General features: G+C 41.2%; 1 protein-coding gene and 1 long non-coding RNA gene across 9 annotated transcripts in view; one reads left to right on the top strand and one right to left on the bottom strand.

The window, feature by feature from the left end:
* The window catches only part of FBXL13 (F-box and leucine rich repeat protein 13), a 282,389-nt gene that overhangs the window by 179,398 nt on the left and 88,063 nt on the right, over positions 1-14,928 (bottom strand). The window lies entirely within an intron of this gene.
* LOC117073133 lies at positions 11,467-12,289 on the top strand. Its single transcript, XR_004433122.1, has 2 exons — positions 11,467-11,666; positions 11,808-12,289. It is a non-coding gene; the product is annotated as an uncharacterized LOC117073133 (long non-coding RNA).

Below are 14,928 nucleotides of genomic sequence, written 5' to 3'. Positions count from 1 at the left end.
TGCAGGCCTATGGGGCCGCAGCTCCACAGAGAAGCCTCCTAGCAATCCATCTCCACCTGACGCCTGTTTCAAGTGTGGCAATGAAGGCCAGTGGCCCACACAATGCCCAAACCCAGGTAAACCCACCAGGCCATGCCCCCTCTGTGGAGGACCCCCGCTGGAAGTTGGACTGTGAGCGGCCCCTGCAAAGACTGCCCCCATCCCTTCCTGAGCCAGCCAAAACCTCCCACTCAGATCTCATCAGCCTTGCTGCTGAAGACTGATGGTGCCTTGGAATGGACGCCCCAGCAACTACCATCACTTCATCCGAGTCAAGGGTAACCCCGATGGTGGCAGGTAGGCCAGTATGTTTTTTAAATTAATAATTAATACCGGGGCAACCTAATTTTTCAGGACCCACCCAGTCCTCCCAAGTCTCTATTGTAGGAATTGATGAACAAGCCTCCAAACCGTGAGCAACCCCCTCCACTTTTCTGCTCCCTGCACACCTTTTCCTTCACTCACTCTTTCTTAGTCCTGCCCTCATGCCCAACTCTGCTCCAAGGTATCCTTTAAAAACTCCACACTGCTCTCCACTTATGTTCTTCATAGTACCCAACACCATCAACCCAGACTCCTCTGGGGCTTCTTTCTTCTATTCCAACCTCCCACCTGTTCTAGACCTAAAGGATGCTTTTTTTCACAATTCCTTTACACTCTAATTCCCAAAATCTCTTTGCCTTTATGTGGGAAAACCCCAATACCCACAGAGTCCCTGCGTATGATCACTTAAAGAGAGAAAAATGATCCTTAAAGGTAGGAGGAAGCCAAAGATGGCAAGAGCACGAGTGGCCTCCACAATGGATCATCGAATATTATGGTCCTGCCACTTGGGAGGAGGATGGTTCACGGGGTTATCACACTCCCATATATATGCTAAATAGAATAATTAGACTACAGGCTGTTCTAAAGATAATCACTAACCAAACTGCCTCAACCCTGGAAATGCTTACGCAACAACAAAAACAAATGTGCGTGGCATTATCATCAAAACAGGCTAGCACTAGACTACTTATTAGCAGAAGAGGGTGGGGTCTGTGGTAACTTTAATATCTCCAATTGTTGTCTTAACATAGACGATAACAGAAAAGCAGTTCTAGAAATTGCTTCAAACATCAGAAAAGTAGCCCATGTACCAGTCCAAACCTGGAAAGGATGGGACCCGGCAAACCTTCTAGGAGGGTGGTTCTCTAATTTAGAAGGATTTAAAATGCTGGTAAGGACAGTAATCTTCATCACTGGGCTCCTCCTGTTTCTTCCCTGTGTTATCCCAGATAATAAAAGCCATTACAATTCTTGTTGAAACTACAGTTGACTGCCAGACAATCCAGACAACGCTCTTGCTACAATTACAAGATGGATACCACCCCGTCTCTCAAGAATACCCAAAAAACTAAGGTTTTCTTTTTCCAAGGTGCCCAGGCCACCCACTATGTCATGCCTGAAGTAGTTATTGAGAAAGTCACCCCTTTTCCCTTTTTTCTATAACCAAATAGAAAGGAATGAATGATTCTCCCCAGAGCCTGAAAACTCGAAGGAATGAATAACTCCTTCCTTCTCAGGCCCAGTCCCAAGGCTGCAAGGCCACTTGTGCCAGCAGCGTGAGTCATCAGCAAGATAGCAGAAGCAGGAAGAGAGCTGGCCAGAAGACACCTACCCTGGCCAGAAGACACATACCCCTGAAGATTGAGAAAGAAGCCATCCGGGTACCACATAGCAGTTACATCAGACTGGGACACTTCCTGTTTACAGAAGACTATAAAACCCCTGCCCTGTACTCATTTGGTGCTGACGCCATTTTAGGCCTCAGCCTGCCTGCACCCAGGCACTCATTAAAACAGCATGTTGCTCCACACCGCCTTGTGTTGTCTGTTGGCACACTCTTGGGTTTTGAACCGATACAAGAACCCTTCAGTTTTGTATTATATTTTAGTTGGATTTTTAAAGTTTATCTCACAAAGAGGGTGACAACATAATAATTAAAGGTGGCAATTCACTAGAGATTATAGCAATCCTAACTACGCAAGCAGCTAATAACAAAGCTACAAAGTGACAAGGAGAATCTGACAAATCTACAATTATAATGAAAGATAATATCAAAACTATCTCAATACTTGATAGATCAATGCAAGGAAATAAATCTTGGATTTCTCAGTGCACCTGTAAAAAGCACTAGCCTCCAGAGGCATGGAAATCTACCTGATATAAATATAGGTAATTTTACCCTTCACTTACTTTACAAACATTTTGCTTTCTGCATACTATTGAAATTAGATCTGTAGTTATTTGTAGACAAACAGTTATCTGTCTGACAAACAGTTAATTGCTCTGATCCAAAGGAATAACAAAATTCTCTTACCTCCCCAAGAAAGTCAAATGGTCACAGCCTGGATTAGTCAAGATCCCAAGGTGTCAGGAAGATCCCTAATTTACATTTCAAGAAGAAATGGGTCCCAGGACCTTGGAGACACGTCTAGGTCATAAAAGCTGGAGATGCTAGGGCTTACCTGGCCCTTGGAGAGATGCATTCTAAGAAATATTGCCTCTCTCTTTACTTACAAATATCTTTGTGATTGTATTAGGTCTACCCAGGTGATCCAGGATAATCTCCTCATTTCAAAATTCTTGACTTAATCAAATCTGAGAAGACTCTTTTGTCATATGAGGTAACATACTCACAGGTTCTGAGGACTGGGATGTGGACATCTTTGTAGGGGGTGGGGTAATGTTCTACCTACCATATTATATGAGGGAATAATAAATACTAAATTTAAGACAGCAATTACCTCTGAGGGAGAAAAGAGAATGCAGTCATGGAGGCTTTAATTGTATGTTACGTTTTATTTCTTAAGCTGGGTGGTGAGTGTACAGTTGCTCATTAAATTTCTTTGCATGCCTGAAATATTTTATTGAATAATCTCACTTTTTAATAAAAATACCTAGGAATAAATTTAACTAATTTAACTAAAGAGGTGAAAGACTAGTATACTGAAAATTACAAAACATTGCTGTAAAAAAGTTTTTAAAAGCCTAAATTTAAATGGAAAGACATCCCATGTTCATGGATTAGAAGACATAACAATGATAACAGAAATTGAATCAGAATTTAAAATCTGCCTCTGAATAAACACCAAACAAACATGGGCCAAGAGTTTTATAAGAGTAATCTATCAAATATCCAAAGAACAGACCCTACAAACAGTAAAAATACTAAAGATGTCAATACTATCTAAAGTGATCTATAGATTCAATGTAATCCCTATAAAAATTTCAAAGGCTCTTTTTGCAAAAATGAAAAAACTGACCCTTAAATTCACAGTAAGGGCAAGGAGTCCCAAGTAGCCAAAACAATTTTGAAAAAGAACAAAGTTGGAGGACTCACATTTCCTGATTTGAAAACTTACTACAAATCTATAGTGATCAAATTATCAAGGTACAGGATAGACATATAGACCAATGGAATAGGGCTGACAGACCAGAAATAAATCCATACATCATGGCCAACTGATTTTCAATAAGGGTGGCAAAACATTCAATGGGGGAAGAAAAGTCTTTTAAATAAATGAGACTGGGACAACTGGATATCCAAATGTAAAAGAATGAATTTGGACCCTCTACCTCACACCACATAGCAAAATGAACTCAAAATGAGATCAATGACCTAACTATAAGAGCTAAAACCGGCTGGGCATGGTGGCTCACGCCTATAATCCCAGCACTCTGTAAGACCAAGGTGGGTGGATCACAAGGTCAGGAGATTGAGTCCATCCTGGCTAACACGGTGAAAACCCATCTCTACTAAAAATACCAAAAATTAGCCGGGCGTGGTAGCGGGCGCCTGTAATCCCAGCTACTTGGGAGGCTGAGGCAGGAAAATGGCATGAACCCAGGAGTAGGAGCTTGCAGTGAGCCTAGATCGTGCCACTGCACTCCAGCCTGGGTGACAGAGCAAGATTCCATCTCAAAAAAAAAAAAAAAAAAAAAAGATAAAACCATAAACTCTTAGGAAAAAAATAGGAATAAATAAATCTTCATGACCCTGGGTTTAACAAAGAATATGACACCAAAAGCTTGAGCAACAAAGGAAAAAATAAATAAGAGTTAACCAAATGAAAACCTTTTGTGTGTCAAAGAACATGATAAAGAAAGTAAAGACTTCACTTTTTGCCTGTATGTACTGGGGAGGGCAAGAAAAATGTCAGCAATTAAATCAGTTGTTGAAATGGCCAACAAGCCTTGGAAAAGTATTATGGTGAATCAGGTGGCCTGAAAGCTGTACTTGTAGTTTTGTACCTGTACTGTACTTGTAGTATATTTTTGAAGAGAGAGGAAGTATTATAATTAGTCCTACGTTCAGAGACGTAAAAGCAACTAGAAAAGAGAAGTGGCAGCACAGAAAAGCAGTAGAAATATAGAACCAATTTTCTGAGCATCCAGAAAAAGAACAAATGGCTTGTTTAAAAAGGTCCATTTTAATATTGTTCCTTTTTATACTGGTAGATATTTCGAGTCCAAAAAATCTGGCTCTGAATTTCCTAAAATTTTCACTTATTTGATCTATTCCTCTATATGTACCCATCTTCCACTGCCTGCACACCTTTCCTGTGCAAATGTCCCCCTTACCCACCTCTTTTTCTGACCTTCCACACAGGCCAGTCTCTCATCCCACAGGCCAGGAGTCTGAGACTTCTTCTCAAAGAAAACATACTTTCTCTAGAAGATAGTATTCTAAAGAGCATTCCCCTATTGTCTTAGTCCATTTGAGCTGCTAAAACTGAATACTATAGACTGAGTAACTTATAAACAAGAGGATTTTATTTCTCACAGTTCTAGTGGCTGGAGGCCTAAGATAAAGTCTCCAACAGATTCAGTGTCTGGTGAGAGCCCACTTCCTGGTTTATATACAGTCATGTCACTGTGTCCACACATGGCAGTAGGACCAAGGAGAATCTGGGATCTCTTTTATAAGGGCACTAATCCCATTCATGAGAGTTTTGCCCTCATGGCTTAATCAATTCCAAAGACATCACCTGCAAATACCATCACAATGGGATTAGGTTCAATGTCTGAGTTTTGGGGTACATAAACATTCACTTTATAGCAACTATGTTTCCCAAATTCCATTAAAAACCAAATTATTATTTTAACTATACAGGTCCACATGGGTCCGACCCATGGTAGTTACAGTCCAGCATTCAAACATTGGATCCCGGGCACATCTAGACACACTCTTCTTTTCCTCCACTGTGGAGTAGCAGTCCCACTTGTCCTTGATAGTCAGGGTCAATTACTCCATCCAACACAGTAATTCCCTTCTTTGCCTGTTGATTCAGGGGCATGACGAGTTCAAAGTGGTTGGGTAGCAGTCTTAACTTTTAGTTCAATAGAACTATCATTGTGTCCTGGTGTAAACATTCCTCCTTTCTGAGCCAAAACCTCTAGGCTAGCAGCATAAGCTTATGGAAACAGAAAGCAAAATTTTTGCTAGTGGGTTACTAGGGGTAATAGTGAGTGTGCCACTCCCATTTCCAACCTTTGATTCCTAGACCCAAGAATCTTGACTATGGGAGGAAAAGTATCATATATTGGACTGTGATTCAGAGTATATACAGATTCCTGGAGAACTTTGCCTCAGCCTTGCAAAGTACTCCTTCATCGTTGGCACTGGAATTGAGTCTTCCAAAAGCCACTTCACCATCCTATCAAACCAGCCACTTCAGAGTAGTGGTAAAAACTACAGCGTATGGCTGGGCGTGGTGGCTCAAGCCTGTAATCCCAGCACTTTGGGAGGCCGAGGCAGGCAGATCACAAGGTCAGGAGATCAAGACCATCCTGGCTAACACGGTGAAACCCCGTCTCTACTAAAACTACAAAAATTAGCCAGGCGTGGTGGTGGGCGCCTGTAGTCCAGCTACTCAGGAGGCTGAGGCAGGAGAATGGCATGAACCCAGGAGGCGGAGTGCAGTGAGCCAAGACCATGCCACTGCACTCCAGCCTGGGCAACACAGCGAGACTCCGTCTCAAAAAAAACAAAACTACAGTGTAACTGTGTTCACTGTAAAAGCAGTGAATTCCAGGAGCATGGACCCATTGAGGCATTTCTTTTGCTGTGAAGTTTTATAAATGGGAGTTCCTCTGCACAAGCTCTCTTGCTTGCCACCATGTAAGATGTCCCTCTGCTATTCCTTCATTTGCAACCACGATTGTGAGGCCTCCCCAGCCATGTGTAACTGTGAGTCCATTAAACCTCTTTCCTTTATAATACCCACCCAGTCTCAGGTATGTCTTTATTAGCAGCATGAGAACAGACTAATACAAGCTTTAGAGCCCTTTCTAACTCCTTGTGCGAAAATATAAATGCAGAATCTCTATTTAGAGAACTCATATGAATAAACTCAGCCTCTTCCAACTTTATCTTCTTTCTACCATTATCCCATACCCTCATTATCCATTTCCACATATTTTTCAGATTTCTATATCTATAAAGTAGAAAACTCAAGTAGTTGTTTTGTAGTGTAATGCACTTTCTCATGGGTCACATATTGTCCCACATCTTCAAGGGCCTGCTGGGACTTGAGTCTAATTATGAGACTAGAAGCAAAGAGGGGTGGTAGAGGTGAGTTCTAAGAAAAATCAGTGTTGTGTTGCTTGGCAACTGCCTCAGTGGAGTACATTACAATTTCCTCATGCAATGTAGCATTAACCACCTTCTGAGGTGAAGAAGCCACCAGCACTGGGAGTGGGGAGGCCACTTTCACTAGGAGTAGGATTGCATCTTCCACTAGCAAAGAAGACTCACCAGAACTTAGAGGCTCGATGTCCCCAGTTTCATTAAGGTCTTCCCATAAGTCCCCATTCCAACTTACAGAAAACCATTCTGGTTTCCTTTTTTTTTTGGGGGGGGGGGTTTCATTCTGTCACCCAGGCTGGAGTGCAGTGGTGTGATATCAGCTCACAGAAACCCCCACTTCCCAGGTTCAAGCAATTCTCTTGCCTCAGCCTCCCGAGTAGCTGGGATTGTAAGTGCCCACCACAATGCCCACCTAATTTTTGTATTTTTAGTAGAGACGGGGTTTCACCATGTTGGCCAGGGCTGGTCTTAAACTCCTGACCTCAAGTGATCTGCGTGCCTTGGCCTGCCAAAGTGCTAGGATTATAGGTGGGAGTCACCACACCCAGTCAGAAACCCATTCTTTCCCAGTCAATGCCTTCACTTTAACAGAGTATAAAAGTGAGTCACAGGATGAGACAAGATAACTGTAAAACTGGGTCACAGGATGAGATTCTGCATTTGATTTTCAGGACTCTCGGCCCTGTGGCTAAAGGAGATAAGACTCTCCCTCAGGGCACATGTGGAAGCTTTCAGGTCATTTATGCGGTACTTGAGCTGGGAATTTGCATTCCTGAGTATTGAAAAGAACTTTCAATACTTTGTTCGTGACATTAGGAGCAACAAGCCAACCTAATTATATTCATTTGATTGGGAACATCCAATGGAGATATGTGGCATATCTCTATTGCCAGATAACACCATGAAACATCAGTGCACTTTTTAGCACTGAAAAAAGTCATTTGCATCTTTAAATCTGACACCATTAGAAAGCCAATTCTAGGAACCCAAAAACCAATTCTAAAAACTCATCCTTAAAATTCTGTTCCTATAGACCCACTCTTGGTACCAAAATCTGTATTAGTCTGGGTTCTATAGAGAAAAAGAACCAAGAAGATATATATATCTATATATCTATCTATCTACCTATCTATCTATTTATCTACATATCTTTTCATCCATCCATTAGATATATATTGAAAGAGAAAGATAATTACTTTAAGGAATTGGCTCATACAAGAATGAAGGCCAAGAAGTCCACTACCTTCTGCTGGCACACTGAAGACCCCAGAGAGCTGGTGGCATAGTTCCAGTACAAATCTGAGTCCAAAGGCAAGAGAAGATTGATGTTGCAGATCAAAGGCAGTTCATTCATTCTTGGGGCTTATGAGACGTTTTATTTATTACAACTACTTAATTGATATTTTTTCAACGCTGTACTTTCAATAAGGGAAAGAAGATTACAATTGTATGGAGATATGATATTTGTTATGCACTTCTGTGTGTTAGGCATTTTATTTTAATTCTTAGAAGAACCCTGCTATGTGCCAATTATTATCGTAATTTAAAGATGGGGGAATCTAACTGCATACCATTTTCTAGTTCTATCTGGGCTAGGGGTGCTACATTAAATACAGGATGCCCAATTAAATTTGTATTTCTGATAAAGAACAAATAAATTTTTTGTATTAGTATATGCCACATATTGCACAGGACATACTTGCACTAAAAAATAACAACTTTAACTTAAATTCAAATTTAACTGGGCATCCTTTCTTTTTATTTGCTAATTCTGGCAACCCTACCCTTGATTGAGGTCCTGCATTGCTTGTGCTCATCTCTCTCTCCTTTATCCCTGCAGACAGACCTTCACTCCTGACACCTGATCACCCAGTCTCTGATCACCTGCCTGTCACTAAGATGTGTTGACGGCTTCATATATACGCCACTGTGTTCTTCCTATCTGCAGGATTCCCACCAGGTTAGAATTCTTTTATGCTCACCACCAGGCCAGCATGCATCTGGTGGAACTCCTAAACTATAGTCAAATTCTCTGTAGACCATGCCCTAGCACATCCAGCTATGTAATACTCTGCACTTCACACTATCCAGAATCCACACCACCCTGGTGGCTATGCTCCTGAGTGAGCTTCTAATCAGCAAACAAACCACTCCACATTCCACACAATATAAGATATTGTGGGAAGGTACAAACTCTGGATAGATAACTAACCAACAACCCATACAGGCATGTTACAACTCAGGGGCAGCGGGAAGATCCCCCGAAAGGGAGAGTAGATGGGATTTGTGTTCAACATTTTTTTCTACATAGATAAAGCTATATTCATGTTTATGAAATCAGTGAATTCCATAGAGCTGGAAGACATAGCTGACTCACTGAATATTGGAATCAGAACCAAAATCAACAAGATGAAATTGAACAGGAATAACAGAAACAGTTATGCTAGAGTTGAGATTAGCAGTGACATAAGGCAGAACATCCAGTCAGCAGTTCAGATAAAGACCTCAGAGTTTTGGTTCAACACAAGCTCAAGGACAGGCATTATCATGTACTGGAGGAAAAAACAACATGTAGATTCAAACAAACCCAATCTCAAATGCCAATTTCGCCACTAAATTGCTATGACCCAAGCCTCTGTCTCATAAAATGGGCATATTCATTCATAAAATGGATAAGTATGAACAAGATAACACACGTTGAGCATGTGTGAACAGTGCCTAGAATGCATGGGAGATACTCAGTAATCCCTACCCCACATCCCTAGAACCTGGCACAATGCCCCCCCCCACCATCAATACATTTAGTAGGAGATATCATAGCACTTTGCAAATTATCTATTGAAACATTCATTTTTGCCTATTCTCTTTACTTTAGGATGCCAGAAGAAATGGGAAGACATTAAGGTTTATGTGCTAATATTTGAGTCCTTTCATGGCATTTACATGGCAGAGCTAAAAGCAGAAGTTGCCAACCATCAGAAGCCAAACCAGCCCCACAAAATACCTAGCCTTCAAGACAGAAATTGGACCAATCTATGAAAAATGTTGCTGGTGTGTGGGGATGGGGAGGTTGGAAAGTTGCTGAGACTTAGGGAAGGAATGGAGGCTCAGGACAGATACTTGTGCCACATTCCCATGTAGACCTTCCTAAAATGTGGCAGGCCCTCTAATGGGCACCATCAGAAAGTCATGGCAACTGATGATCAAAAGATCTGCCTTGAGGGCCATGGTCCCTGTGCCCAAGCTGGGCTCAGAAACCATGGTGTCTCCCATGTTTCTGTGGGAGTGTGTCGATTTAGGCAGTTTCTGTGGGAGGGACTGTGTCGATTTAGGCAGTGAGCACAGCCACGGCTGCCCATGTGGATTTGGACTCCAGTCCAGTTCTCTTCATGGGTGCTTTGGCTGTAAGACACCTCTAAGACTCCTGCACAACCAAGCAGCAGGGGCAGAAGGATATTAGAACTGAATGTGATGACTGAGATTGAATTTACTGGTTAAATGGGTGGGGACATGCAGCAGATGGGCCTATTGTAAAGGAATAAATATAACATTTATTTTCATCCAAATACTAGGGAGTATATTTTTTTGTATGCTTTGTCAGAGATCAGTTGGTTGTAACTATATGGCTTCATTTCTGTTTATCACACCATAATTCACAATTGCAAAGATATCAACCAAACTAAGTGCCCATCAATTAATGAGTAAAGAAAATGTGATATATATATGTGTGTGTGTGTGTGTGTGTGTGTGTGTATGTGTGTATATATCCATATATATGTAAATGTGATACACACACACACACACACACACATATATACACACACACCATGGAATAGTACTAAGTCATAAAAAATAATGTCTTTTGCAGCAATTTGGATGGAATTGGAGGCCATTATTCTAAGTGAAATAACTCAGGAAGGGAAAACCAATTACTGTATGTTCTCACTTATAAGCGGGAGCTAAGCTATGGGTATTCAAAGGCATACAGAGTGGTATAATGGACACTGGAGACTCTGAAAGGGAGAAGGCGAGAGGGGGTGAGGAATAAAAAAATACAGTGTATACTGTGTACAATGTATAGTATTCAGGTGACAGTTACCCTAAAATTACAGATTTCACCAGTATATAATTCATCCATATAACCAAAAATTCTACCTAATTTCAAAAATTTAACCTAATTCTCCAAGCATCATTTATTTCATTTGCAAAATAGAAAAAAAAAAAAAACCTACCTCACAAAGATATGGGGAAGATTACATGAGATAACTAATAGCAAAAATCCAAGCATAGTTCTCAGGGTAGTGTGGATGCATTTTATACAAATTTGAATTTGGTGAATTTAAAATAGTGAAATAGAAACATAAGCCTCACTATGTGGCAAAACTTGAAATAATGTGAAATCCCATTTTATATTTATTCCTAAATGAAAATGCATCTTGCGTGGGTATCATACACTAATCACTAATGGGATGTGGATAATTTTTTTAAAAGGAGAAGTCTAGTATGATTCCCACAATTCTATTTGGATGACAAGTGATGACACCATTTACCAAGAAAGCAATACAGAAATACAGAGGGGTGGGGAGTAGTCCCATAAGAGAGGTGGCAAAGTGATGGCTTCAAGCTGAACATGCTAGGAGGTAGATGCTGTGAAATATTCCAGTGGAGTTACCCAGCAGGCATTGTTAAATGACCTGGGTCTTAGAAGAGAGAGATGGCTAGAGATACACAGATTTGGCAATCCTGAGTAAACAGCATATAACTATAATCTAAAGCATGTATTTGCAATCACCCAGGAAGTGAAGATGGAATGAGAAGAACAGAGAAACAATGACAGAGTCCTTACAAACACCATCATATAAGAAGGCAATGGGGATACGTTATCCTAAAAGAATCCTAAAATAAGTAATCAAAAAGGTGGACAGAAAACCAAGTGGGAGTACTGTCACTGAGGATGAGTTTCCAGAGAGAATTAATGCTGAAGAGGCTATTGCAGGTCAGTGGGGAGTCTAGCTAGCACTGCTTCAATGAGGGGTAAAGATAGGCTCAGGAATGTCCACTTTAATGTGTGGGGATGATACCTGCACTGGATGCTGTACTAATCAGACCACACTTGGAATATTTTTTCTACCTCCAGATACTGCTGAGTATGAAGAACTAATTGGAGAAGGAAGCCATTGTATAGGAGATGAAGAGCAGCAGCAAAAATGGTAATGAAAATAGAAGATAAATTAGAAAATTTGGAAAGACCCAAACAGATCAGCCATATTGAAGGGAAAAAGAAAAACAAAGCAAAGCGGGAGAGGGCAGAAATGTAGAATGGTGTACATTCTTTTAACCCCAAGAATGAATGTAGCCAAGAACACAGTGGGGACTTAGGAGTCTCAGCAGAGAGCATTCTCTGCTCCCTACTGCTTGGACAAAGGACTCCTTCATGATGCAGAACCATAACTGGTGTAGAGTCTTAAATAACCTGGGTATCTCTACATGGGACAAAGTGTTTTCCATGTAAAAGGATTAACTTGAACCTGGGTGCTCAAGGGACATCCTAGGCTGCTTGTTCCACTGATTCCACTGACTGTGTTAAGTAATAAATCATGTGGTTACATATTCACATTATCTTGTGTAGTTTTCTCTCACATTGCTTAAAGAGAAACCCCAGACACAATAATGAGGGAGCTCAGTATAAGGGTATAAAGAGATCCAGGCAAGCTATAACCTGGAGAGCTCCTTGCCCTTCAGAAGGTGGGACCACTCAGAATCAGGGAGAAAACATGATCCAGCCCACTTTATGAGGAAGCTAGAAACAGAGAATTCTTAGAAGACAGCAGCCAAGAGAGTGGCAGGGATGGGGACAGGGAAGGCTGAGACTAGAAACTCACAGAGGAACAAACAATTGAGTAAACTGGAAACAAGTAACCACAAAGGCACTAGAAAATAAAACGAAAGCTATGCGTGAATAACTGACAAATTTGATCTTCTTCCTTGCGAATGCAGAAGAAGGAATAGAAACAAAAGATGATGGGGAGGTCGCTTTCTCTGCTTTGATGTGAAGGACAACTTCCTAATTATCTAATCTTTCCCAAGACAGACCAGAAAGAGTCGCAAAGTCAACAGACTCTCCAGCACAGAAAGTACTAGACCAAATGCTGGATAAACATTACTGTTAATGGAGATGTTTCATTGCCTTGGCCTCACATCTCTACCTAGAAACACCTTAGAAACACTCTGGGCCTCTCTCTCTCTACCCCTCATATCTTCCCAGGAAAAAAGGAGGAGTGTTTGGGAGAAAGAACTAGGCTTGCAATTCAGCTCCTGCTCCACACCCTGCCTTGACCTGAATGCGGGGAGGGGAGGGGAGGGGAGGGGAGCATGCATGCTGGTCTGCTCTCAGCAGCATAGGGAAGCTTGCAGTTGTTCAGCTGTGCAGTGACTGAGGGGCGAGTCTATCTGATTCAGGAAAGAAGGAACGAAGTAGTATACTTTGTCACTGATCTTAAGTCATAGTCTCCTATCAGCTGTGTCAAACAATATGTCCATTTCCATCTGTCTATTTCTCAATTGGTTCCAAACTCAGATACGGAAGAGGGTGCATTCTAAAACCTCAAGAACATCTGTGAGGAGTATTTTCCTGGAAAAGAGTTTGGATCATATCACTCTAAAATTGCTGTATATGTAGAATTGCTGTATATGTAGAAAGTGACTCTTACTTTTCAGATACTTCTAGGACCTTCTAACTTAATGCCTCATTGACATTTCAAATTTGGTGAATCTAAAATTAAGTTTCTCTTTCCCCAAAACCAGTTCATTCTCCCAACATTACTGCACATCATAAGTAGCACTGGCTTCACATTCATCAAGATTTAAAAGGTTAAAGTTGTCAAATAATAGGTAAATTGGAAATGTCCTTATCATTATTCCAAATCAATGCCAACACCAGAGAGTGGTGGGTGGAAGCCTAGCTGTGACTGCCATGACCTAGTGAGAATATAGGGCAAAGAGAGAGAGAGCCAAGGTCAACATCTGGAGGTACAGTCAGACCAGGGCCAACATCTGGATGTGAGGAAAGAGCAAGAAACCTATCCTGAGGATAGAGAAATAATTCCCAGAGAAAAGAAACAGGAAATGTCATGCCACAGAAACCCAGAATCAAATGCTACTGAAAAAGCAAGACAAGAAGGGATCATAGGCAATCAGATTTGATGATTAAGAAATTCTTGGGACCTTGATGAGACCAAGTTTGTAATAGTGGAGCTGAAAAGAAAACATCATTTTTCATTCGATCATTCAACCAACATTTATTGAGCATCTAGAGAGTGTGAATTCAAAGCAGGTAAGTCACTGTCCCTGTCCTCAAGGCACATATAGTCCAAGAAGAAAACACAAAATAGGCCATTATAAGAGAGTAAAAAGTATCTAGGGAGGGACTCTGGGAACAGAGAGGAAGGGTAACTAACCAAGACAGAGAGAGGACAGAGGATCAAGGGTAGCCTTCCTGGAAGAGATGACATCTGAGCTCAGCCTAAGTAGGACTGAGTAGGACAAGGAAGAAGAGAAGAGAGCCTACAAAGAGAGCAAGTGATGGGTGAAGGCATATGGCCAGAGAGGATGCCTTGCAGTTGGGTAACTCCACGTGGCTACAGCCAAGGGCTCCTCTGGAGCAATGACGTAGAATGAAGCTGAGATGTAGTGGGGGTTAGAACCGGAAATACCTCATGCAGCATGTTAAAGCTAACAGAGTTCAAGAGAGATTTTAACCAGGAAGTGACACAAATAAATGCGATCTGAGAAAGACAACTCTGGTGGACAAATGAAAAATAAGTCAGGTGGTCAAAGTCAAGAGTCAAGAGTAGATGCTAGAAGACAAATTCAGCAGCTTTGAATTTGATAGTAATGTCTCTAATAGACAATAAGTGCCAGAGAGAATGGAGAAAAGAAAGAAAGTGAAATTACGTGCTAAAAAGAAAAAAAATGCATTAGGGGGTAAAAGAGAGAAGTCAAAGATATTTCCAAATTCTGGCCAAGTCAACTGAGTAGATGATGTTGCCATTCACTGAGAAACAGGATACAAGAGAGAGGGTTGGACAGGATATAGGGGAAAAGGAAGGTTGGAGGAAGAAAATGATGAGTTCTGTTTTGGTAACGATGAATTGGCTTGTGCCTTTGGAACACCCAGGTAGAGACTGTTTAAAACAGTTTTTGAGTGTCGCAGTGGGCAGGTGGGAGGTAGTGTCAAGAAGTCTGCCAACACATAACAG

The sequence above is a fragment of the Trachypithecus francoisi genome, unplaced genomic scaffold (genome assembly GCF_009764315.1).
Source record: "Trachypithecus francoisi isolate TF-2019V2 unplaced genomic scaffold, Tfra_2.0 Lachesis_group4, whole genome shotgun sequence".
NCBI lineage: Eukaryota > Metazoa > Chordata > Mammalia > Primates > Cercopithecidae > Trachypithecus > Trachypithecus francoisi.
This window is presented reverse-complemented; position numbering and strand designations above follow the sequence as displayed.